At 39.9% G+C, this 27,822-nt stretch overlaps 1 long non-coding RNA gene across 1 annotated transcript in view; it reads left to right on the forward strand.

Moving 5' to 3' along the window:
• Window positions 1-295: 295 nt before the first annotated feature.
• Window positions 296-27,822, forward strand: part of LOC122490372 — a 56,012-nt gene continuing 28,485 nt past the window's right edge. Inside the window, exons 1-2 of the long non-coding RNA XR_006299141.1 lie at window positions 296-2,191; window positions 3,050-3,117. This is a non-coding gene — a long non-coding RNA (uncharacterized LOC122490372). The remainder of the gene's footprint in view (window positions 2,192-3,049; window positions 3,118-27,822) is intronic.

Consider the following 27,822-nt stretch of genomic DNA (forward strand, 5'->3'; position numbering starts at 1 on the left):
GTGTGTGTGTGTAAAATCAAAGAGGACTAAGGGAAGCAAACTTGACGCGGGGTGGGGGGGGGGGCGGTGATGAGCATGGAGTAACAACCTCCACAGTGTCTGGATCCCGAAGAAGGTCCTCTGCTCAAGTCACTTGAAAGGGATATTCGTCTTAGCTATTCACAGTTAACTCTTCTTACGGGAAATCAAGGGTGCCTCCCGGGGAAGTTCTCTGCGGCGGCGCCGTAGTTGTTGGCTGCCCGGCGTCCGCCTGCGCATTCGCTTTTCAGTGCACACGCCCCATTCCGGAACCCCGGCTCCCGCCAAGCCCTCGCATTTTTCCCGTGAGCGAGGCGGCTGGCCACGGCGCCCCGGGACCTGTAGGTCGGATAGGGCAAGGGGCGCCCCGACCGGCTGCCGCCGGCCCTCGCCACCTGTTGGAATGGTAAAGCCCAAGACCTTGCGCTGCCTGTGGCGGCGGCGACGCGCGGCTACAGGCGGACTCGCGCTTCAGCGGCCAAAGGGAATCCCAGCCGCGGGTTTCCGTTGATAAGTGTAAAGAACAACCCTCTCGGTGCTAAGTGCACAGTAAGTGCGAACAATAAATAGATCATTTCCCGGGGCATCTGTCTTGAAAAGGCCCCTGCTGTTCAGAGCCCGTAGGGGGTTATTGATTAGTGTGGGCGCCCGCGCCCTTCCCCTACGCCCCCTCTCGCCTGTGAGAGGGTACGAAGCCTCTGTCACCGCCTGGCGCGGCGTCTGGCTCTTGCTAGGGGACTGACAATAAGGACCATCAAGCCTCTCAGAAACCTCCCCACACCCTTAAGGCCACACCACCCTGCCGGCGGAAGCCTTGGAATCCATGAAGACCCCAGGCTTAAAGAGTGCCTGCGTGAGAGTGCGCGCGTGTGAGGCTTGGTCTGCCTATCTCGGTTACCACAGTAGAGCCGAGGAGGGAAACGAGTGGGGAAGAGAAGACGGTTCGTGTCTTGCATCCATTTGAATTTAGAATTTCCTTTAAAAACTAGGTTACAGAACAAAGTGAGTGAAAACTTAAGACCCCCTCCTCCCACTCTGGCGGGGAGCTCTAGTTCCGGAACTGCACGGGCCTCACTTTTCTGCGGGCAGCGCCAGCGGGTAGGGTGCACACGGCGCTCGCAGCTGAGGTCCCGCAGCCGCGGTCGGGGGAGCCGGAGCCTCCTGTGGCTCCTAGGCTCGGCGACGCACGCCCCCTCTCGCGCTCCGCCCCGCGCGCGGTCCCGGGCCTTAGCCGTCCTCGGCAGCCGCGCCTCCCACCGCTTCCTCACCCCGGGGCGTAATCTCCAATCCACCCTGACCTCAGGCCTCGGCCTGAGCCCGGGCCAGTGGTCCGCCCTTCCAGAGCACTCCGGGACGGGGCGGGGCGGGGTGGAGGTGGCAGAACAGGCTGCGCTTGCGACGCGATTCCGCACGGGTTTGTTTCGTGACCTTGATCACGTCCCCGCCTTAACCTCCTCAAAGTTACAACTGGGATAATCTTTGCCGGACTCGCCTGCCGGGTGGTGGGGTAATAGAATGCGGCGGGGAGGCAGAGAGACTGTCAACTATCCCGCTGTGTGCCTGTTCACAGCCCGCCCCAGATATTTGGAGGTGGAGGTTGAGGTATTCAGGCCCTGGCCTGCGGCCTCCGGGAGGAACTGGGCTCGTGGACGTTTAGGCTCCTTGGGGCCCGCAGCGCTTCCGGAAGGCGGGCGGGCGCGGCCGGAGCGCCGGGTTGGGGCACAGCGCGCCCTTGGCAACGTTGGCCGCATTGCCCCATCCCGGCCCGAAGCAGAGCTGCCGGGCCCGGCACGTCCCGCAGACTCAGGCTTGGCCCCGCGCCCCGTACTCGGCTCCGGGCTGACCCCTCCACCTCATCGCGGCGGTGGGCAGCAGCCATGGGAGTCCGCAACCCGCGGCAGGAGCCGAACGTCGGCTTCCGCAACCTAGGCTGAAAGGGAAGCCGTGTGCGTTGTCCTGAAGCGCAGACGCGATGGAGACCACCCAGAGCCGCGCAGGAGATCCAGCCTCAGAGAAGGCATTGGTTTCTGACTTTGCCAAACCCAGGCGGAGAGTCTCTCCAGGAAGAAATCAACTTTTTCTCCCAGAAGTCTCCCAACCTTTCACAAAAATATAAAACCATCTGGAAAATGAAGCATCTACCTGGACGGAGGGACACAGTTGAAAATAAAAGGTAATTAGAAGGAGGAACCTGAAAGGATTAGTAATACACGTTTTCTTTGCTCTTGAATACAGGAAAACCCCAGAGTTTTAATGCTGTAATGCAACCAACCCTGAAACAGAAGACTTCAATCTCCCCAAACCCTGGGCCAACCGGCGGCCGGTTTTTTCTCAGCTTCCCACACGACCTGTTACCATTATCATTGCCCCAGATATGAGTTAGGAATAAACTTCTCCCCCATTGCCATTGCCATGTAAAATCCCAGGGCGCACCACCTAATAACTTCCTTGATTTCTCTCATTAGTGAGGCTCTCTTTTTTGTTTGTTTTGCTTTATTATTGTTTATAAAGACACATTTCACAAGTTCTTTAAGATCAGCTGTTTCAAACTGCCCCACCTTCATTGCAGACCAAACAATGAGTGCAACAAAACCTGTGTATGGAGTAGTGATCTAAGATGGTCATGAGCTCTCAGATGCATAGTTATTTCTAAGAAGACTTCATTTTTTAAAAAAATGAAAAACATTTTGGGGCAGTTACAGTTACATTAGTACATATTGTGGAAATAAGCTTGCAGTTAGAGAAAAATTATTAGAAACAGCTGTGACGTTAATGTTTAAAAACCCAGAGTACTCAGTATGCTCAGTATCTACTTTTCATCATAAGTTTTTCTTGTGCATCCACATAATGCACTACTCTCTGTGTATAATATAAGACACTTGTTTAATAAAGCAAGTGATTGTCTGTGTCAGGGAGATTTGGTCCTCTCTGCCTCTCTCAGTCCATGTGCAGAGCAGATCAAAGACCTGAATTACCTCTGCCTTTCCAAAGACAGCCAGATGGTGTCTTGATTTTTTTTTTCTTTTTTCAGATTTGTTAGCAATAGAATTCAAAGGACGAAAGAATCTGTGTGATGCTACAGATGAAAGCTCTACCCAGGTAAGTTAAGTTATTTTTTAATTAATATCATGCATACCTTACCTTATTTCACGGAAGTTTTGAGGACTCTCACGAGAGTCCACCTAATAAACATGAAAATGATGAGTAAATGAGTAGAACAAGGTAAAATAGAAATCACATGCTGGGGTCAAGATAAGAAGAAAATAAGAATCCTGATATGTATGTGGAATACTAGACAGTTATTAAAGAAGAACTTTAAATTTGTCTCTGAGCCTCCTAGCAGGAAGAGTGAAAAGTGAAACATGATCCTCCATGAGCAGAAGGAGAAATCATATCAGTTTCTTACAGTAAGCAGCGTATTCCTTGTGGTGGTGGTGGTGGTGGTAATGCTAACCATGACATTCCAGGCACCATAGCATGTTTTACATGCTGCTCTATTTGTGAGACCAACTGCTCCCCTCCCCCACCGCTTCCATTGTGATACTCTTTTTGGGATATTTTTACTTTGTTATGGTTGATATAAACCTGTTTTTCAAGCCACTTGGGTGGCTCCGTTAGTTAAGTGGGTTGGTTAAGTGTCTGACTTTTGATCTCAGCTCAGGTGTTGATACCAGGGTCATAAGTTCAAGCCTCTGAGTTGGACTCCAAAGTGGATGTGGATAAATAAATAAGTAAATAAGTAAATAAGTAAGTAAATAAATAAATAAATAAATAAATAAATAAATAAAGTTGTTTCTCTACATAGAGGCAGTTTGATGTCTGGAAAGAACTTTGGAATTAGAGAGACCTAAATTCAGTGCTGGCTTCTGCACTTAGGGTTCTGCTGTAACCCTTGGCAAGGCTCTTAATCTCTCTCTGAGACCCAGTTTTCTTTGTAAGATGGAGACAATCTATCCCATAGGTTTATAGAGAGGGTATTCCAGAGCCGGGCACTAAGAGACTTTTTTTTTTTTTTTTATAAATGTTAGGTTATTACTGCTGTTTTTTATTGTCATTAACATAATACAAACATTAGGTTCCTTTCTATTTTTCCACAGCAATGTAATATTCAAGAGTACTTGTACTTTTGGGTTTCAGAGCAAATGAGAATACCAAAGTTTGGACGTGAAGATCTTTTAGTACAGTTAAGTGAACAAGGTTTCTGAGTTCCCTTACCCTCCTTTCTTGCCCATAGTGGTTAAACCTCTGGAGACACAAGAGGGTGTTGGTAAGATAGGCCTTGCGCTGAACCAGCAAGGGTAGGACTGGGTCCAGAGGCTGCAGATCCTCTGGTGTGTTCTATACAGTAGCTCCACTCCTAGTCACCAGTGGATGGCAGCTGTTTGGATCACCTTGATATTTGGTCACTGCATGAATGAGTTCCAAGAGGAGGCTGATAGATCTCTGAGTATTATGCTGGATGGGGGTGGAAGCACTAAGGTTTTACAGGTCACTACAGAAAGTCAGTATTCTTTTAAATAATGGGGATTTGGGGCAGGAACAAAATACAAGGTGATAGACCCCTTTCCCCCACTCACTCTGTCTCTTACTGTGTAGAGCTTTTAAACTGAGTACTTGCCGAGGACCCAGCAGTGGTTCTAGGTTTTACGGAGACCAATTCTCTGTCCTGGACCCACCACCTTTCTTGCACTATCCGGGCAAATGGCCTCTGAGATTTTCTCTTTCTGTCCCTCTTCCTTTTTCTGTCTTTCACCTGCTCAGTACACCCTAACCTCTCACCCTTCTCCTCCTGCTAAATCTTGCAGGTTGATAATGGGTTAAATATATCAATCTAGTCCCTATATTTGCCGAGGTTAGTTGTAACTTAAAAAAGTATGGAAACTTATATGTATGTGTTTGACCTGTTTTGCTAGATTGTAAGCTTCCCAAAGTCATGAACTTCATGCTGCTTATGCATTGATTGGCTGAATCTAGATCAGCAGGTAATTTGTTCCAGGCAGCCCCATGACTAAGCTGCTAAGAAGCAGCATGGCATAGCAGGGTGAGCAAAAAGTTGGATTCAGAAGAAAGGGGCTCAACGCTTCGTTGTCTCTATCACTGGCTCCATGATCTTGTGTAATCATCTAACATCCTTAGCTTCTACCTAAAGTATTTACATGGGGTGAACTCAGTGATGCCACATAGCACCAATACTTTATGATAGTGAATCCAGCTGAGAGTAATCTCCTCTTTCTCTGAATTAGCTCTCGTGGCATTTTATTTCTCCATCATTTAGGCACATAACACATCCTTCCTTACATTAAAATTATTGCAAACTATTTCTTATCTCTATCATGGCATAAGCCCCAGGGGTGCAGGAACAGTGTCTGCATCAGTGTTTCCAAAAGAGCTATTCCAGTGTTTTGTACCACTGTACTCAATAAATATTTTTGAGTCAATAAAATCTTATCCTTTATTCATAACATCCACTAATTTGGTGTAAAAAGAGGGAAGGCTAAACTTTGGGAGGGCTGGCACACCTAGGCCTCATTCTGTGCCGAGTCCTGCTGTCTTATATCCATGTCAGCCAGGGTGCACAATCAGGCTTGTGTTTGTTGTTTCAGGGTACAGGCCAAATGATCTAGAACGAATATCCAGCTCCTTTCTTTAGCAAATGCACAGAATGTGATAGAAGGAAAATAGGCCTTATGATGGCAGAAGAGAGAGGCACATGAGGAACAAGTTTTTTCTCCTCATGAGTGTAGATAGTGGGCATTGAACAATGTGGTATGCAGCCAGCAATGGGGTCCATCCATCTCATGAAGGGAGTTCAGCGAGGCCTACCTGTTACTGTGGCATGATTTTCTTGGCCATGTTTGCCAACTCCCTGAAGCTCATGCAGGGAAAGGGAGGTGGAAAGGAAGAGTGAGAAGACAGCCATACTCTGTTAACGGGTGTGCATCTGGATTCCTCTCCTGTCTTCAATAGATTCTGGAATATGGCTGTAGGCAGAACCAGTAAATTCTTTTCTAGACCAGTCCTGGTGGGAGAAGGATCTAGTAAATTCTCACAAAAAGGCACTTCCTTGCTACTTCCACCACTGGGGTCACTGGGCCTGCAACCCTGCGCCTTCCTCAGTCCTCGGTGCTCACCTTAAACTGAAGCCCCTCCAAGCAGCCCTTCATGCTGTGGCCCTCCCAGAGCCTCAACCTGCCCCAGCTGGCTCGACAGTCTTACACTTCCACTTTGAAGACTGGTGCTTCTGGAGCCTCTGCTGCTGTTGTTCACTGCCCTCAAGATACTGATATGATCTCCATAGTCATCCCAGCTTCTCATTGCCAGGCCTGGGCTCACACTTGGGACTTGCATGTTGGAAGCCCTGCTGACATGTTGCCTTCTTACCTGTATCGAGTTGGGCTGCGGTGGTCCAGATTACTTGCCTTTTCCTCCTGCTGATTCTCCATTCTCCCTTTCCCAGCCCCACCCCCAGACAGCAGTGAAGGTCCCTGTTAGTGCGTTAGTGCACTCGGCTTTTCCTTGAAAAGGTCCCATTGGCAGGTCCTAAGGGTGTGGAATAGTACTTCCTGTGTACCTCTCCTCTTATGCACCTTTGTAGTGCGAGAAGTTGCCATGTACCCACATATGAAGGCTGGAGTCTGTTCTCCTTTGGGCCAGTTAGGTTTCCTTGAGGTCAACTGGCTGCATATTCATCCCCATCCATTTATGGCGCATTTATTATGTAAGTCTCAGACTTACCTATTTTAGAAAATTTCAACATTCTAGAAGTTATTTTTTTTCCTTTCTTTAGCATGTGAGAGAGAGAGAAGGGGAGGGGCAGAGAGAGAGAGAGAGGGAAATAGAGAATCCTAAGCAGGCTCCATGCTGTCAGCACAGAGCCCTATGTGGAACTCAAACTCATGAACCATGAGATCATGACCTGAGTTGAAACCAAGAGTCAGAAACTTAACCACTTAACCAACTGAGGCACCCAGGTACCCCTAGAAGTTATTTATTAGTCATGGAAATTAATACTAAGTGCAGTCTCAGACAATCTCTGAATAACAGTGGAATAACCCAATACTAGTTTGCTTCTCATTTACTTAAGATCCCCATGTGGGTCAGGTGGCATCTTTTCTCCAATTGTTGACTCAGGGACCTAGGCTGACCTCTTCTTATAGTTATGCCATTCAGAACTTGACTTCCAAGTTTGATGTGGAAAGGGAAGAGAGAATGTGTGGGGAAAGCATGCCCATTCTTAATTACCTCAGCCTGGAAATGACACGTGTGACTTCTGGTCACATTCTGTTAGCCAGCAATCATTCCCAAAGCACCATGTGCCTACAGAAGAATATGGGAAATGTGGTATTTCCTTTTCCCAGGAAAATGGAAGTAAAACAATTTGATGTCTGAGTAGCTTTTTCTCTGTCACAAATTTTGAGGAGAAACTCTTCTCTTTTCTGGACAAGGGAACCTCCAAGCTAGTATGACCCATACTGAAAGGACAAGGAAAACAGAAAACACTGTTTAATCAGGTATAAAAGCTAAGATGATTACTATAGGCCAGTAGTTGGGTTTTGCTCTGTGGAGCTAGTTCACGGACAAAGTTCTCTTTGAGGTCAGGGGGAATTACATTCTGTGAAATTGAAACCAGGTATCTGGAGGAAGATGAAGATGTGAGGAGCCAAAGGATATCCCCTTATTATAGAAACAGCCATATCAATGTGAAAAGCCCTAAATCCATCTAGTCCAGATTTCCATAGTCTTTTTATTACCAGAGTCATTTCCAGTGTCTTGAAACTTGGGAAGGTTTAGCCAACAAGCTATAGTGATATTCCGAAGTCCAGGAATTAATCACATCTTTTCTGGCCTTTTACTTCTGGTCCTAATACATACTATCAGCACTCTGCCTTCCTTCTCAGTCTTGGTTAACATTTTATTTGTATCTTTAATGATTTAACAGATGTCAAATTTTGTTATGGATTTGACAAGGGCTGACATTGCTCAAACGTCTTTGCCCAGGTCTGGTCCATTTATGAGGGGCTAACAGACCACTGATGTCATTTTCATGTGCTTTGATGGAAGTTTTAGTGTCCCAACTCCCCTGTGGAAGGAGTTTTACACTTCTAAAGTGGTTGCAGCCTTCTTGTTAAGTTCTTTACCCAACACGCTTTTGCATTTTACCTTCTTACTGAACAGTTTTTGTAATAGCATTTTAGGATATTTGGTTCAACACTAGTCAGCTCAAATTTTCCAGATGAGATGGATCGTTAATAGAAGAAAACTTGAAATCTTCAGTTTCTGGGAGAGATGATGGGCATTGTACATTGATCTGTATTTCTAGTCTTCAAAGAGACTAGAAAAAAAAAAAAAAAACCCTTTGTGTTGTCTGCCCTTAGAACAGTTGCATTTATTGTTTAAAATAGCCTGACATATTATTCTCATTCCTGAACTTATATGTGAGTAGGTCTTAGAAGTCCTGCCAGAACCTTAGAAACTGCTTGATTGGTTAGTATCCACTGGCCATTAAAGTACCCAAAGAAGCTCTGGCCAAAGAGAGAAACTAAATGGAGATCCATTGAATGCCAGAGACATATGTTGTGAACAGTGCTAACCGTGGAGAAGATCTGGCCTTCACCTTCAAGAGTTTATAGCCACATGAACTGTGTGAAACATAAAAAAAATAAATTAACTGTATTAATAGAGCAGGAAAAGCAAGGTCAGAGGCAGACCAATCATACCTGAAGGAAATAAAGGTAAAAGTATTTGGCTGATATCCTTTTAGGTGGAAGTATAAAAAACTGTTCACGTAGGAGTCAGGACCAAATGAAGGAGTAAGAGTTGAGAGTTTTATTTCTGGTGCAGAGCCCTTCCCTTATTGCCTGTGTGACTGTGGGGGGAGTTCTTTAACCTTTATAAGCCTCCTTTTCCTCCACTGAAAAATAGAGCAGTGTGGATCCTGGCAAACACATTAACTGATTGTGTGGATCAGATGAAACAGTATATTTGAAAGTGCTTTAAAATGGTGAAGTGCTACATCAAGGTAAAGGCAAAGAGAGGCCTTAATTCTGTACTCTCTCCTCTCTCCTTCATCTGCCCCCACCCTTCATCCACACACAAACTGCTGGGACTCTTTATTGCAGTGCAAGAAACACTTCTGGGTGGAGGTGGTGTGAATGTGAATGTTTTTTGGTATGTTATTTGGCACCACAAGTATATGTAAAAACAGTGATTTTGGTGAAGATCTTTTTCTTCCCTAAAAGTTTGCTTCCAGCTGCTGAAATCATTTACTCTGTGAATGGAAACACAGTTTAACTCCAGTAGGATGTGGCACTTGATGGTGACACTAGACCAGTTCTCTGAAAATCAATTTGCCAAATTACCAATGGCAGGAACCCAGAAAGCATATATCTTTTACCAGGTGGAGGAGAGTTTGTAAAGAACCTTTTTCACCCGCAGAGGTAGAGACGGGCAGAGCATACACCTGCAGAAATAGAAAATCTGTAAAGTGTGTTTTAAGGAAAGCTCATCCATTCACATCTCCATGTTGAGTCCTGGAGAATTGCTTCAGCAACTGAAATGTGACTCATGGAAAACTGATAACTGAGCTACTCTGTCAAATCATCTATGAAAACTACTGGTGTGAACAATCACCAAAACTAAACTTTGACAACAATTCAGCAGCAACTCAGTGAATTCAACAACTTGGTCAGACTAGTAGAGAGTGACAATTGATTTAAAAGAAAATGGGTTGGGTCTACATTGCTTTTGCCACTGTGTGTGTGTGTGTGTGTGTGTGTGTGTGTGTGTGTGTGTTTGTGTGTTGAAGAAGAGTGCTGCAGTGGTGGCTTTTAGGTAATGGGGGTTTTCAAAACTGGGTGAGAGTTAGGATCATAGTTTTCTGTAGTTTATGCACTTTGGAGCAGGATCTAAAATGGTGTTGAGGATAGGAGGGGAATGGAGGCAAATGCTCAGTGTGAAATGTCCAGCAGAACCCAAGTGTACAGGGCCTGTCCCATGAATACTGGAATCCAGACACAGAAAAGTCAATCAGGTTTCAGAAGCATCCATACCAGGTTTACAGCTCTGGTTAGAAATGGCTCTGGGGCTCCCCAGGTGGTCAGAAATGTGGGTTGGATGGCATCAGTGCTAGCATCTGAGAGCAGTGAAGGACCAGGGTGGTTCATGCTGGATCAGAAGCCAGGAACTCCATATTCTGGCCCCATTGTTTCCCTTAAACTGATGTATACCAGCGCTTCTCAAATTCTCTATGAAGGACTTTATTTTTAAATTTCTAATCCATTTAGGACCAACACATGGTCCCGATATCCGTGACATACACTCAATTTGTGCCACATGTGACTTACCGAATAAATTAGATGATACTTGAACTAGTCTACACTGAATTCAGTGAGATGACTATATTGATCATGGTGCATGTATCTGAAATGTCAAATTATTGGGTGTTTTAAAGTGTTCTCAATTTTTGATCTTCTCTCTTTCTGAGCTAATAACAGTTTGTGGACTGTCACTGGAAAAGGTGTTTTCTTTTTTCTTTTTTTTTTTTAATGTTTATTTTGGGGAGAGAGTGCATGTGAGTGGGGGAAGGGCAGAGAGAGAGGGAGACAGAGGATCGATTCCAAGCAGGCTCTGCACTGACAGTTCGAACTCCCGAACCACGAGATCATGACCTAAGCCGAAGTCAGACGCTTAAATCAACTGAGCCACACAGGCATCCCTAAAATAAAACTTTTAATGGTAATATTAAACTTACCATTGAAAACTACATTTATTGGTTTATTTTTAAGCCCTAAAATGCTGTAAATGCATATTTTGCTACCTCTAATTATTATTTTTTTAAATATGAAATTTATTGTCAAATTGGTTTCTGTACAGCACCCAGTGCTCATCCCAACAGGTGCCCTCCTCAATGCCCATCACCCACTTTCTCCTCCCTCCCACCCCCATCAACCCTCAGTTTATTCTCAGTTTTTAAGAGTCTCTTATGCTTTGGCTCACTCCCTCTCTTTCTTTTTTTTTTTTTTTCACCTTCCCCTCTCCCATGGTCTTCTGTTAAGTTTCTCAGGATCCACATAAGAGTGAAAACATATGGTATCTGTCTCTCTCTGTATGACTTACTTCACTTAGCATAATACTCTCCAGTTCCATCCATGTTGCTACAAAGGGCCATATTTCATTCTTTCTCATTGCCAAGTAGTATTCCATTGTATATATAAACCACAATTTCTTTATCCATTTATCAGTTGATGGACAGTTAGGCTCTTTCCATAATTCGGCTGTTGTTGAAAGTGCTGCTATAAACATTGGGGTACAAGTGCCCCTATGCATCAACACTCCTATATCCCTTGGGTAAATTTCTAGCAGTGCTATTGCTGGGTGATAGGGTAGATCTATTTTTAATGTTTTGAGGAACCTCCACACTGTTTTCCAGAATGGCTGCACCAGTTTGCATTCCCACCAACAGTGCAAGAGGGTTCCCATTTCTCCACATCCTCTCCAGCATCTATAGTCTCCTGATTTGTTCATTTTAGCCACTCTCACTGGCATGAGGTGATATCTCAGTGTGGTTTTGATTTGTATTTCCCTGATGAGGAGTGATGTTGAGCATCTTTTCATGTGCCTATTGGCCATCTGGAATAGGTGTTTTCAAAGTTGGTTTCTACTTGACAGTTTGCTAATGCAGATGTGGGAGGTTGACTCATCTTTCAAATATTGTGATGCTTCCTCTATAGGTCACTGTCAGAGGATGAGATTTTTTTTTTTAATGTTTTTATTTATTTTGAGACAGAGCATGAACGAGGGGAGGGGGGCAGAGAGAGAGGGAAACAGAATCTGAAGCGCGCTCCAGGCTCTGAGCTGTCAGCACAGAGCCCCATGCGGGGCTCGAACTCATGGACGGTGAGATCATGACCTGAGCTGAAGTCGGCCGCCCAACCAACTGAGCCACCCAGGTGCCCCAGAGGATGAGATTTTTAAACTGCACATTAAGGAGTGCTTCAGAAAATAGAAGCTTAAAATGCTGGTTTAAGAAGATATTGGTTGTCTTGTAGCCTCCATTTTCCCTCCTCCTTTAGTATTAGAACCACAATCTCTAGATATGGAATAGAAACTGCATTTCCCAGCCTCCTTGCAACTGGGAATGGTCATTTGCTAAGTTCTGGGCAAGAGAATGTAAGCAGAAGTGGTATGACACCTTCTGGGAAGGCTAAAAGGGAAAGAACTGGAATGTGAGACATAACTGCTGGGGCTCTACCTTTGATATGTTTAGCTGCCGTGAGAGTGGAAGCCCTGAAAAGCAGAGCAACAAGACAGATAGAACCTCCGTCCCTTTTACCATGGACTCAATGTGCCACACTAGGCTGCAATATCAGAATGGCATGAGGGGAAGAAATAAGATTCTGTATTTTTAAAGACTGTGCTATTTTGGTATTTCACTTATTTGCTAGATGCAATCCTAAGCAATATAAGTACAATTTTAAAATCCTGATATTTTTAGTAAAGGATGTCTTTAACAAAACATCCTTATTTTCCCAATCCTTAAACAGAGAATTTAAAATATGATTTAATCTTTTTATGATTAACAAGAATCACCACTAAGAGCTATGATTCTATGTGCCAACGTCTAGGAGACCATGACCACCTGCTTGTGCGGACTGGGTTTTAAGATTGCTTACCTTGTCAGCTCTACCTCTTTCTACTTTCAGTGGTCTGCATATAGAAAGTAGAAAAATCTTTTTAAAAAAAGGTTTCTGCCTCTAGATGGCTGCAATATGGAAATCAAACATATTAAAACTGGGTAGATCAATCCTGCCTCTGTTTATTAAACACTTACTAATGTGCCAAGCCCTGAGCCAGATGCCAGGCATACGTAGATGAATCAGTATAATTCTTGCTCTCAGGTTGTTAAAAGTCCAATGGGACAGTGTTAGTGACATCAACAAAATATTCTAGGAGTATGAAAGAGGGAGCTATTATTTTGTCTGGTTCTGGAATAAGGTTGTTAGAAGAGGCTTCACAGAAAAGGTGACATCACTGGAACTGGGTCCTGATGTGGGATACTACCACAGAAAGAAGTGCTGATCAAGTCACTTGTAGGGACACAGTTCAGGAGAGTTATGGCAGTAGTGCAGTAGCACAGGGAGGCTGGGACATGTGGCTGGACAGGAAAGTTGAAGCCACATTTAGAGGGACTTTAAATGTTTTATTTAAGATTTTGGTCTTTGTGGGAAGTTGGGAGCATTGAAGTGTGTTGTTTGTTTTATCTGTGTGATTCTAAGCAGGACATAGATATGACACAATCTCTGAGCTTAGGGAAATAAGTCAGACAACACAGTGAAAGATATATTGAATGGGGAAAAAATGATAGGAATCTACTGCAGTAGAGTATATACTGTGATCTACTACAGTATGGATGAGAACAGGACTCAAAACGTTGGCCATGAGGGAGAGAGATGCTTGTGAGATATGTTTGTAAAGAAGCAAGAAGATTTGGGGGGTTGGTTGTATATGTGGGATGAAGGAAAGGGAGGAGTCAGTTTCAATGTGGGTTATGATACTGATATCAGACTCAAAAGGAAAATAAATTTTATGCAGAAGGTTGGTTTTAGTACAACAGGGTATGTTAGGATAATGCCTAAAGAACATCACATTTTAATGTTTTCTCCTCTGCTGACCTCAACAAATGTGCCTGCTGCACAGTAACAAATATATGTTGAATTAACGATGAAATAATTCAACTTATAAGAAGATCTAAGGAGGAGATAGGGATGTGGAAGTCAGCAGCATCTGTGTGATGCTTGAAGCTGTGGAAGTTGATGAAATGAACCATCAAAAGCATGAACAGAGGTGAAAAGAGAATTTAGGAACCTTAGGAAATCTTATTAAGGAACAAAGAGGAGAGCTAGTGAGGACATCTCAGAAGGGGTGATCAGATAAAAATTTGTCCTTGAAAACAAATAGGACCATTTTAAGACTGAGATGGTGGTGAGTTCTACTAAATGCTACCAAGGAGGTAAGTTTCATGAGGACTAAAGTCAATAGATTTGGAATTAAAAGTGACAGTGATCGTTTAGATCAACTTCAATAGAGCTATCTCTGTAAATCAGCTTCTCCTGAGTGATGACTCTTAAACTTCGGTGTTCATCAGAATCAGGAGGGCTTGTTATACACAGAGTTCTGGGCCACATACATCCGCCCTCATTTCTGATTCAGTAGTTTGGGGATATTTGCATTTTTAGCAAGTTCGCAGGTAATACTACTGCTGCCAGTCCAGGACCATACTTGGAGAACCACAGCTATAGAACGTCACAGAGAGAAAACAACTGGATTATTTGAAGATGAAAGAGAAATACTTTCCTAAACTCAAAGTTTCCGGAAAGATGAAGAAAAGAGGAGAAGGGGGTACACTCTACTCACCAATTAAGACTTCGTCACCTCCTGGTGGAGAAGCAACAGAATAGATTCTTCTTAAATATTTGAAGCTGAAGAATTTTTTTTTATTATTTTTTTTAACGTTTATTTATTTTTGAGGCAGAGAGAGACAGAACATGAACGGGGGAGGAGCAGAGAGAGAGGGAGACACAGAATCGGAACCAGGCTCCAGGCTCTGGGCCATCAGCCCAGAGCCCGACGCGGGGCTCGAACTCACGGACCGTGAGATTGTGACCTGAGCTGAAGTTGGATGCTTAACCGACTGAGCCACCCAGGCGCCCCAGAAGCTGAAGAATTTTTGTCAAGACATGACAAACTTCTGTTTTCTGTTCTGTATAAAATAAAAGTAATAATAAAACCAACCTCTGTGCATTGTTCTTGGGAATAAATGAAATAATATGGTAGTGATATGATAGCATTCATCTCACTGTTTGGTGCTCAAGTAAACAATTGTTGAATCAGAGCATAGACATTATTTATTCAAAAGCAAAATAGCCTATACATAAATTAATGTTTCTGGTGATAATAAAAATTGCCTATGCAAATTTCCAGCAGCCCTCCAAAATCTGTTTTTATAATTGGTACTCCATTGCTATCTATAAATTATAAATTGAGCAAACATAAAAGGTTTGGTGACTGTTTTCAGGGACAGTGGAATTTAATACTACATACCTCAAAACTTTTTCCTTCTTTCTCTTTGAATATGTGGTCTGCCAAAATTTCTGTCTCCTGAAATATTTTCATCTGGTCACTTTTTAAAATAAACATTTAAGTCAATCAGTTAACATTTATTTCACTAATGTGACTAGTGAATGTAAATCACTAAAATGAGTTTGAGGAAAGACTATGAAAATTCACTCAAATTAAAAAAAAAATGTGAATGTTTGCCGAAGAATTTAATAGGAAGCCAGAACAAACACTGTCAATATTATTTATTTAAAAAATGGAGTATTCATTTAAGTCATACTGTGATTAAGTAATGAATCCACAAGACTAGGTAAACAAACCAGGTTTTGGAGAAATAAAATTTAAATATCTTACAAATATTCTCATCCAGTAATTATATTTAGGTAGACAGTAGTTATTGATTGTGCCTGTTATAATTATATAACAATGATACTTTAAAATTGTGTCTGCATATTATGAGAAGGAAAATATCTATAATAATATCAACTTCATATAATTCTCCTGAAGATTAAATAATGTATATAAATGTTTACATTACTTGGAACAAAGAAACATGATGATAATAACAATAATAAACACAATAGCTATTACTAATTTTGTCTGAAATTATGGTTAAGTCATTCTTACTACATTAACCTAATTTAATCACTATCACTTCACCATATAGTAGGTGGATATTACGCTTAGCCCTACTTTACAGATAAGGGAAATTAAGACTTAGTGAGGTGAAGTAACATCCTAAGTAGCACAACTAGTAAGTAGTGGAACCAGTATTAGAACCCAGACCATCTAGCTCCAGGGCTATCCCCTCCCACCCACTGCCAATACAATGTAAGACGCCCATGTGTTGGTGTGTATAGTATGCATGGATCTAATAGAAATGTTAATAAGAGAAAGCATAATACTAAATATGTATCCAATGCATTTAATTTGAAGTATTTAATTACAAAGCATGCTTGAAGTTAACTTGAATACAGAAAATGTGTCTAAAAGTAGATGGTAATCATGTAGATAGTTATCAAAACATGCCAAATAAAATGCTACACACACTTTGCAAGTCATATATCTCAAGGTCTTATATCAAGAGTAGATAAAGAACTCTAACAACCCGGTAATAAAAAAAAAACTGGGCAAAGAATCTGAATAGACATTTTTCCAAATAAGATATATAAATGGCCAATAAGCACAAGAAAAGATGCTTGATATCATCAGCCATCAGGGAAATGTAAATCAAAAGCACAATGAGATAGCATTTCACACATACTAGACTTGGATGGCTAGAATCAAAATGTCAGAAAATAACAAGGGATAGTGAGAAAAAATTGGAACTCTCATACACTGCTGGTAAGAATGTAAAAAAAGTACATAGCCACTTTGGAAAACAATCTGGCAGTTCCTTAAGTGATTACACACAAGTTAATGTATGTCCCAGCAAATCCACTCTTAGATATGTACCAAAGAGAAATGAAAACCATAGTTCACCCAGAAACTTGTATAGGAATATTTATAGAAGCATTGTTTTTAATAGCCAAAAGATGGAAATGACCCAAATATACATCAACTGATGAATGAGTAAAAAGGGTAGATCTACACCATGGAATGTTATTTGGCCATAAAAAGGAATGAAATACTGATATATGCCATAACATAGATGAAACTTGAAAACATTATGCTAAATGAAAGAAAATCACACAAAAATCTGTTTCTGTGCACTCACAATGAGCTATCTGAAAGAGAAATAAAGAAAATAATTCCATTTACAATAACATCAAGAACAATAAAATACTTAGGAATTTAACCAAGGAGGTGAAAAAAATAAGTGAATTTAACCAAAGAATTTTCTGTATGTTGAAATCTATAAGACATTGATAAAAGAAATTGAAGGCATCAATAAATGGAAATATATCCCATTTTCATGGATTAGAAGAATTAATATTGTTAAAAATGTCTATACTACCCAAAGCCATGATAGGTTCAATGCAATCGCTATAAAAATTCCAATGGCATTCCATATATATAATTGAATATTATTCAGCCATAAAAGAAGAAAATCCTGCCAATTTCGACAACATGAATGTAACTGGAGGGCATTATGCTAAGTGACATAAGTTAGACCCAGAACGAAAAGTACTGAATAATCTCACTTGTATATGGAATCTAAAAAAGCTAAAAAAAGGAACAAAGAATTGATTGGTGGTTTCCAGAGGCTCATGGGGTGGGAGAAGTGGGGAAATGTTGGTCAAGGGGCACAAACTTCCAGGTATAGGATGAATACATACTGGAGATTTAATGTATAGAATTGTGACTATACATAACAATTTTTTATACTTGAAAGTTGCATGGAGAATATGTTCACACCCCTGCCACACACACACAAATGTAACCGTAGGAGGTGATGGATGTAACTAATCTTATTGTGGAAATCATTTCACAATATTTACATGAGTCATCATGTTGTACACCTTGAACTTATACAATGTTATATGTCAATTATATCTCAATGAAGCTGGAAAAAAAAAGAAAAGAAGCCCAGTCACAAAAGACCACATATTACATGCTTCTGTTCATACGAAAAGTCCATAAAGGGAATATATATAGTGACAGAAATCGGATCAGTAGTTACCTAGGATTGGGGAGGTTGAGGAGTGGTGGTAAGTGGGTAGGGGGATGACAGCTAAAGAGTATGGGGTTTCTTTTTGGGGTGATTAAAATGTTCTCAAATTGACTAATGATGTTTGCACATATTTGTGAATATGCTAAAAAATCATTGAATTTGTACACTTTATGTAGGTGAATTGTATAGTACGTGAACTATATCTCAGTAAAGCTGTTAAAAATATATTAAGTACTTTTTGTGCAGGTGTACGTATGTGTGTATGTATGTATGTATGTATTTATTTATTTATTTATTTATTTAGAGAGAGAGAGAGAAAGAGAGATACCAGGGGAAGAGCAGAGAGAGAGAGTCTAAAGCAGGCATTGCACTGACAGTGTGGAGCCCAGTGCAGGACTTGAATTCACAAACCCCAAGATCATGACATGAGCCAAAATCAAGAGTCTGATACTTAACTGACTGAGCCACCCATGTGTCCCTGTGTGTGTATATTTAAAAAATGATTGGTGTAGGTGGACAGGACCAGAGAGTGCCAAAGATTTGATCACAACATTATTAAAACACTAAATACTGCCAAAATAATTTTTTATAATAATAAGATACAATAGAAATCCAGAAACTGATATTTTTACATATAAAACTTAATACATGATGAAACCTTACAAAATAATGGCTCTTGAGATATTTAATAAACCTAGTATTACATTAATTAAGATTTGAAAGAATTCAGAGCCACACTCAAACAAAATAAACTTAAGGTTCAAAGCAACACTATAAGCAGAAAAATAAGCAGTAAAAAGCATTGAATATTTCTCTGATTTTTAGAAAAATAACTTACTAAACTGCAAGCAATAGAATTTCAGTGAATTTAAAAGCAATAGAATAAATAAAATTTAATACAATAAATTTGATCCTATAAAATGAAACACTTCCTTAAATAAAATTCATTCTTTTTTATGGCTGAATAATAGTCCATTATATTTTTATACCACATCTTCTGTATCCATTCTTAAATTGATGGACACTTTGGCTGCTTCCATATCTGGGCTATTGTAAATAATGCTGCTATAAACACAGGGGTGCGTGTATTCCTTTGAATTAGTGTTCATGTATTCTTTGGGTAAATACCCAGTAGTGCAATTGCTGGATCATAAGGTAGTTCAATTTTTACCTTTTGGAGGAATCTCCATACTGTTTTCCACAGTGGTTGTACCAGTCTTCATTCCCACCAACAGTGCACAAGGGTTCCTTTTTCTCCACATCCTCACCAACAACTGTTGTTTCTTGTTGATTTTAGCCATTCTGACAGGTGTGAGGTTATGAGCTCTAGTATAATGCTAAGCAAAATAATCCAGAGAAAGACAAATATCATATGATTTCACTCATATATGGAACTTGAGAAACAAAACAAGCAAAGGGAAAAAATGAAAAAGAGAAACAAATCAAGAAACAGACTCTGTTAAAGAGAGCAAACTGGGGCACCTGGGTGGCTCAGTCGGTTGAGGGTCAGACTTCAGCTCAGGTCATGATTTTCATGGTTCATGAGTTTGAGCCCTGAGTCAGGCTCTGTGCTGATGGCTCAGAGTCTGGATCCTGCTTTGCATTCTGTGTCTCCCTCTCTCTGTGCCCCTCCCCTGCTTACACCCTGTCTCTCTCTGTTTCTCAAAAATGAATAAACATTAAAAAAATTTTAAAGAGAGCAAACTGATGGTTATGGTTAAATAGATGATGGGAGTAAGGAGGACACTTGTCATGATGAGCACAGGGTGATGTATGGAAGTGTTGAATCACTATATTATAGACCTGAAACTAATATAACACTGTATGTTAACTAACAAATTAAAACAAACACTTAAAAAACATATTTCTCAAGCCAGTTTTGGTAATATTATATATTATAAATAAACTATTATAATTTGAAATATTACATATTGAAAATTGTATCATAATTTGAAAACATATGCATTTTATCAATAAAGACTTTTAGTTGGCAATGAAAAAATAAAATAAATTCCCTAAAATAAAAAAGTGAAGCAACCAACAGAACAATAATTTTAAACAAATATGACAAAATATTAATATTTAAATCATATAGAGTATATAACATTGTACCTCAATAAATAGATGTGCAAAAGACCATTTATATAATATAAAATGCCATTAACAAATAACTGTAATAAAAAGAATTTGTCTCAATAGCAATAAAACACAAATTCACTAATGATTTAAATGTTTACATCTATTAAATAAATGCATTAAAATGGGTGATAATGCTGATAAGATTTTAGTAAAGCCAGCTCACTAATTTTGCTTTGGTGACATTGTAAATCATTATATTTTTGGTAAAAAAAATTGTCAGTCAATACAAAAACCATGTCCATATTTACATGCTCTGATTTGATAATATTACTTACGTAAATTTATTTTAATAACCCAAAGGAAAAAATACAGTTATATATATGTTAATGTTTATTATTGAAATTTCTGGAAAAAAACTAAATATTCACCAAGTATTTATTAAATTAAGGTCTGTGAACTTCATGGAATAGTATGCAGTCATTAAATCAGAAGTATAATGAATAGCAACATGAACAGATGATTATGATAGTATGTTAAGCAAAACAAATAAGCAAAGCCTCAAAAAAAAAAAAACCCACCAGAATACAAACTTATATCAACTACCTAAAACTATTATATGCATATGGACAAGAGTTAGGAGGAAGCATAGGAAAAAAAAAAACATTTGATTTGTTAGAAGAGAAGAGTTGTACATAAATATTTTAAATTTTATCTCAATTTTCATTAATATTATAGGCAGAAAGTGAGAAATATGCAGTATAGCTGAGATGATGTACTGTCAGTTACACTTAGCAAAGCTGGTTGTTATAGCAATAGGTGAAGTAAAACAGGAGTTGAGGATATAAGAGGCAAAAAATTAGAGATGTCCAATACGGTTTATGAAAATGTTAAACAAACATTTTGCAAAATATGTTTAAGGTATTTTAGGAAAGTTTCACCTTAATATTCAACTCCTTACTCCATGTTTGGGAAATAAATTGCTGTAGGAACCCAGTGGTGGGTTCATAAGAATGAATGCTGAAATGAGGAGTTCTTGTGTGAGGTCAGAGATGGTACATAAAAACTGAAGAAGTAGATTAACTCATGCTGAGCCCAGCAAACCTCAAGATGGGACCAGAGGGCTGTAAAACCAAAGATGCTGAAGTGCAAGAAAGGCAGAAGCAAACATCTTCCTTTATAATCATCTGGAATGCTTTTTTAAAAGTGTTTTTTTGTGTTTTTAGAAAGAGGGAGAGAGCAGGGGAGGGGCAGAGAGAGAGGGAGAGACACAGAGAATCCCAAGAAGGCTCTGCATTGCCAGCGCAGAGCTTGACACAGGACTTGAACTCATGAATTGTGAGACATTGACCTGACCCGAATTCAAGAGTCCGATGCTTGACCAGCTGAGCCATCCAGGCGCCCCCATCTGGAATGATTTTTTAAATCATCATGCTACTTAGTTTGCAGAACAGTGGAAAAAGCTTCACTCTCAACCTACAACAACCATACACACACACGCACACACACACACACACACACACACACACCCCAGATAACATGGAAAATCACAGTATTTATGAAGCCATCAGAAATTGAGATCATAGGGTAACCAATTAATCCAAACTCTAAGGAAGCACAAGTACCTCTAAGGAGAGACAGCACAGGAGCAGTTAGGGCTTACTTAGTGCAGCTCTTACCAGACACTGCACAAGCTGGTAAGAAAAAGTTGCTATAATCTTCAACAAATTGCTCAAGGCCAAGGGTGGGATAGCATGAGGATACAGAATGCCTGCACAGTAGAAAACAGGGGAAATAGCACCACTTTCAGGTTCTTCTCCATAGATCTCAAAAAGTGCCTACCAAAACAGCAAAGTGAGAGTCCTAAAAAAAGCCATCCTAGGGTCTGCAGGAGGGGAAAAGCAGCCACAGTAGGAAGGTGATAAAGATTTGCCTGGTTCCTTCTTTTCTATTTTTTTACCCCCTAAGGAACAAAAGTCTTAAGCTGCTGGGAGGAGTGCAGCAACATTTGTTGCACTTTATGGTACTGGTGAAGACTCATTACAGTTGGTGGAAGGAAACAGAAAAATCTCTCTGAGGGAGGTGCAGGAACATTTCCAGTCCTTGACCATTAGAGGTCTTCTACAGCTGGAAGTTAGGTCTTCTTCATCACCAAGACCTCACCCTTGCACCTCAGAGACATAGTTCATGCCTAAAACTGAGGCTTAATCAGCCCTAAAACACAGACTGAGAATCATCAGCTAATAGCGGCCCACTGCCTGTAGAGGGGCACAATTGTGCAGAAAGACCTGTCTGAGGCACAGGAACAAAGGAAAGACCTAAATATGAGGGTGGGACAGACAAGGAGGAAAAGCCTCTGGCAAACCAGCCACCACGCTAAATACAAACTACTTCTATGGGAATTTGAAACACATGGTGCACTGAGTGTAACCTTAGCAACAACATCCTCCACACCCATTTAAATTTCTGATTAAATTGACTCAGCCCCCCATACTAAAGTCCTAGCAGAGGAAAAGTTATGCCCATTTCCATGTATAAAATGTATTTCCTTTGCTCGCTATTGTACTGTACATCTAGGTTTCAACAAAAACTACAAGGCATACAAAGAAGGAAGAGAAAAATACAACACAATTTCAAGAGACAAAGCAATTGACAGACTAGACCAAGATATAACAGATGTTGGAACTAGTGGACAGGGAATTTTAAATGATCAATATGTCAAATGATCCAGTGGAAAAGGTATATAATATGTATTATTAGATCGGTAATATCAGGAGAGAGATGGAAGCTATAAGAAATAATTAAATGGAAATGCTAGGAAAAAATCACTTTAGATGAAGATTGCCCCCAGTGCCTGCTTGAGTCATCAGTAAAATCAATACAGCCATGGGAAGAATCAGTGTACTTGAAAACAGACTGATGAAAATCACCCAAACTGAACAAGGAGGAGAAAGAAGAGAGGGGGAAACAGAACAGGGAACTCAAGATCTATGGGACAATAGCAAAAGCCTAACATATGTATAATTGGGATTCCAGAAGAGAAGAAAGTAATAGGACACATGAAATATTTGTTCTTAAGAATAAATAATGACCCCAAATTTTCCAAAATTAATAAAAGATTGCAACCAACAGATCCAAGAAGCTCAGAGGATATCAAACAGGATAAAAACAAACACACAAAATACCCAAATATAAACACATTGTATTCAAATTACAGGAAACCATGGACAAAGAGAAAATCTTGTAGGAAAGCAGAGAAATGAAAGACAAATTACCTACAGAAGAACAAATCTAAGAATAACAGCAGATTTTTTTTATCACAAACTGCTAATCATAAGATAAAAAGAGTCATATCTTTAAAATGCTGAAGGAAAAAAAAACTATCAAAAGTCTATACAAACAAAAATATCTTTCAAATATGAAAAATTAATGACTTTTCCAGAAAACCAAAAATGAGAAAATGTGTTGCCAGAAGGTTCGTGCTGAAATAAATCCTAAGGAATGCTGTTCAGGCAGAAGGAATGTGATGCCAGACAGAAATTTGGATATACATATAGAAGAGTGCTGGAAATGAAATAAATGATGAAAAATATAATTCACTTTTCTTAATTCCTTTAAAAGATAAATGGTCTAAAGCAAGAACGGTGACAATGTACTATGTTATATATTATGTAAAAGTATTATATAAAATTAAAATGTATGACAGAAGAACACCACATATGGAAGCACATGTAAAGCTAAACAATACAGAATGGACTCTGATTAGCTAACTATCTAAATTTTAAACCCTAAGGGAGGTGCCTGGGTGGCTCAGTCAGTTAAGCATCTGACTTCAGCTCATATCATGATCTCTTGGTTTGTGAGTTCGAGCCCCACATTGGGCTCTGTGCTAACAACTCAGAGCCCAGAGCCTGCTTCAGATTCTGTGTCTTCCTCTCTCTCCACTCCTCCTCCACTCAAGCTCTGTTTCTCTCTCTCTCTATCTCTCTCAAAAATAAACATTAAAAAAAAATTAAACCCGGGGCACTGGGTGGCTCAGTCAATTAAGTGTCCAACTTTGGCTCAGGTCATGATTGCACAGTCTATGAGTTTGAGCCCTGTGTAGGGCTCTGTGCTGATAGCTCGGAGCCTGGAGCCTGCTTCAGATTCTGTGTGTGTGTGTGTGTGTGTGTGTGTGTGTGTGTGTGTCTGCCCCTCCCCCACTTACACTCTGTCTCTGTCTCTCAAAAATAAATAAACATTAAAAATTTTTTTTTCTTAAAAATTAAAACCCTATGGAAACCACTAAATCATTTTATACAGAGGTAAAAAGAATAAGTCAATAGTGGAGATAAAAAGGGAATCACAAAAAAATGCTCAGTTAATGTAAAGGAACAGAGAAAAAAAGAAAATAAAAAACAAATGGAACAAATAAAAATCAACTAGTAAGATGGCAGACTTTAATCCAACCATAGCAAAGATTGTATTAAATATAAGTCATCTAATCATACCAATTAGAAGACAGGATTCTCAGGGGTGCCTCAGTTGGTTAAACGTCAGACTCTTGATTTCAGCTCAGGTCATGATCTCAAGGTAGTGGGATAGAACCCTGTGTTGAGCTTCACTCTGATCATGGAGACTGCTTGGGATTCTCTCTCTCCCTCTCTCTCTCTGCACCTCCCTTGCTCACACACATGCTCTCTCGCTCTCTCTCAAAATAAATAAATAATATTTTAAAAAATTAAGGATTTTCAGATTGAAATCAAAGCAAGACTCAATTCTATGCAGCCTATAAGAAACCTACTTTAAACAGAAAACAGATTGAGAGTGAAAGAATGAGAAAAGATATATTGCACAAACTCTAATCAAAAGAGAGTAAGGGCAGCTGGCTGGCTTAGTTGGTAAAGTATGCAATTCTTGATTTCTGGGTCATGATTTTGAGCCCCACATTGGGGGTAGAGTTTATCTGGAGTAGCTATATGTGTGTGTGTGTGTGTGTGTGTGTATATATATATATATATATATATATATATATATATATATATTTAAAAAATAATCTCTACCCCCAACATGGGGCTTGAAACCACAAACCTGTAAATTTAAATATAGTTAGCATATAGTGTAATAATGATTTCAAGAGTAGAATCCAGTCATTCATCCCCTACATATAACACCCAGTGCTCCTCCTTAATGCCTCTTGCCCATTTAGCCCATCCCTCCGCCCACAACCCCTCCAGCAACCCTCAGTTTGTTTTCTATATTTAAGAGTCTCTTATATTTTTTCCCTCTCCCTGTTTTTATATTATTTCTGCTTCCTTTCCCTTCTGTTCATTTGTTTTGTATCTTAAATTCCATATATTGGTGAAGTCATATGATATTGGTCTTTCTCTGACTGGCTAATTTCGCTTAGCATAATACATGCTAGTTCCATCCATGTTGTTGCAAATGGCAAGATTTCATTGTTTTTGATTGCCAAGTAATACTCTATTGTGTATATATACCACATCTTCTTTATCCATTCATCTGTCAATGGACATTTGGGCTGTTTCCATACTTTGGGTATTGTCGAAAGTGCTGCTATAAACATTGGGATGCATGTGCCCCTTCAAAACAGCATACCTGTATCCTTTGGATAAATGCCTAGTAGTGCACTTGTTGGATCATAGAGTAGTTCTATTTTTAATTTTTTGAGGAAACTTCATACTGTTTTCCAGAGTGACTATACCAGTTTGCATTCCCACCAGCAATGCAAAATGGTTCCTCTTTCTCCACATCCTCACCAGCATCTGGTGTATGCCTGAGTTGTTAATTTTAGCCATTCTGACTGGTGTGAGGTGGTAGCTCATTGTGGTTTTAATTTGTATTTCTCTGATGATGAGTGATGTTGAGCATTTTTTCATGTGTATGTTAGCCATCTGGATGTTTTCTTTGGAGAAATGTCTATTCATGTCTTTTGCCCATTTCTTCACTGAATTATTTGGTTTTTGGGTGTTGACTTTGATAAATTCTTTATAGATTTTGGATACTAGCCCTTTATCTGATATGTCATGTGCAAATATCTTCTCCCATTCTGTAGGCTGCCTTTTAGTTTTGCTGACTGTTTCCTTTGCCATGCAGAAGCTTTTTATCTTGATGAGGTCTCAATAGTTCATTTTTGCTTTTGTTTCCCTTGCCTCTGGAGACATGCCAAGTCAGAAGTTGATGTGGCTGAGGTCAAAGAGGTTGCTGCCTGCTTTCTCCTTTAGGATTTTGATGGCGTCCTGTCTTACATTTAGGTCTTTCATCCATTTTGAGTTTATTTTTGTGTATGGTATAAGAAAGTGGTCCAGGTTCATTTTTCTGCAGGTCCCTGCCCCATTTTCCCAACACCATTTGCTCAAGAGACTCTATTCCATTGGCTATTCTTTCCTGCTTTGTCAAAGATTAGCTGCCCGTATGTTTGTGGTACATTTCTGAGTTCACTATTCTGTTCCATTGACCTGAGTGTCTGTTTTTGTGCCAGTAACATACTGTCTTGATGATTACAGCTTTGTAATACATCTTGAAGTCTGGAATTGTGATGCCTCCAGCTTTGGTTTCCTTTTTCAGGATTGACTATTTTGTGGTTCATTACAAATTTTAGGATTGTTTGTTCTAGCTCTGTGAAGAATGCTGGTATTAATTTGATAGGGATTGGATTGCATGTGTAGATTGTTTTAGGTAGTATTGATATTTTAACAATATTTGTTCTTCCCATCCATGAGCATGGAATATTTTTCCTTTTTTTTGTATGTGTCTTCTTCAGTTTCTTTCATAAGCTTTTTATAGTTTTCAGTGTATAGGTTTTTCACCTCTTTGCTTAGGTTTATTCTTAGGTATTTTACGGTTGTTGGTGCAATTGTCAATGGGATCAATTCCTTGATTTCCCTTTCTGCAGCTTCATTGTTGGTGTATAGAGACGCAACCGATTTCTGTGCATTGATTTTATATCCTGCGACTTTGCTGAATTCACAAATCAGTTCTAGCAGTATTTTGGTAGAATCTTTTGGGTTTTCCATATAGAGTATCGTGTTGTCTGTGAAGAGTGAAAGTTTGACTTTCTCCTTGCTGATTTGGTTGCTTTTTATTTCTTTTTGTTGTCTGATTGCTGAGGTGAGGACTTCCAATGCTATGTTGAATAACAGTGGTGACAGTGGACATCCCTGTCATGTTCCTGACCTTAGGGGGAAAGCTCTCAGTTTTTCCTCATTGAAGATGATAGTGGTGGGTCTTTCATATATGGCTTTTATGATCTTGAGGTATGATCCTTCTATCCCTACTTTCTTGAGGGTTTTTATTAAGAAAGGATGCTATATTTTGTCAAATGCTTTCTCTGAATCTATTGAGGGGATCATGTGGTTCTTGACCTTTCTTTTATTAATGTGATGTATCACATTGATTGATTTGCAGATATTGAACCAGCCCTGCATCCCAGGTATAGATCCCACTTAATCATGGTGAATAATTCTTTTATTGCATTGTTGGATCCAGTTGGCTAGTATCTTGTTGAGAATTTTTGCATCCATGCTCATGAGGGAAATTGGTCTATAGTTCTTTTTAGTGGGGTCTTTGTCTGGTTTTGGGATCAAGGTAATGCTGGCCTTGTAGAATGAATTTTGAAGTTTCCTTCCATTTCTACTTTTTGGAACAGCTTCAAAAGAATAGGAGTTAACTCTTCTCTAAATGTTTGGTAGAATTCCCCTGGAAAGCCATCTGGCCCTGGTCTCTTGTGTTTGGAAGGTTTTTGATTACCAATTCAAGTTCTTTACTGGTTATCTGTCTGTTTAAATTCTATATTTCTTCCTGTTTCAGTTTTGGTGGTTTGTATGTCTCTATGAATTTGTCCATTTCTTCCAGATTGCCCAATTTATTGGCATATAATTGCTCATAATGTTCTCTTATTATTGTTTTTATTTCTGCTGTGTTGGTTGTGATCTCTCCTCTTTAATTTTTTATTTTATTTATTTGGGTCCTTTCCTTTTGATCAAACTGGCTAGGGGGTT

This window comes from Prionailurus bengalensis, chromosome B2 (genome assembly GCF_016509475.1).
Source record: "Prionailurus bengalensis isolate Pbe53 chromosome B2, Fcat_Pben_1.1_paternal_pri, whole genome shotgun sequence".
Taxonomy (NCBI): Eukaryota; Metazoa; Chordata; class Mammalia; order Carnivora; family Felidae; genus Prionailurus; species Prionailurus bengalensis.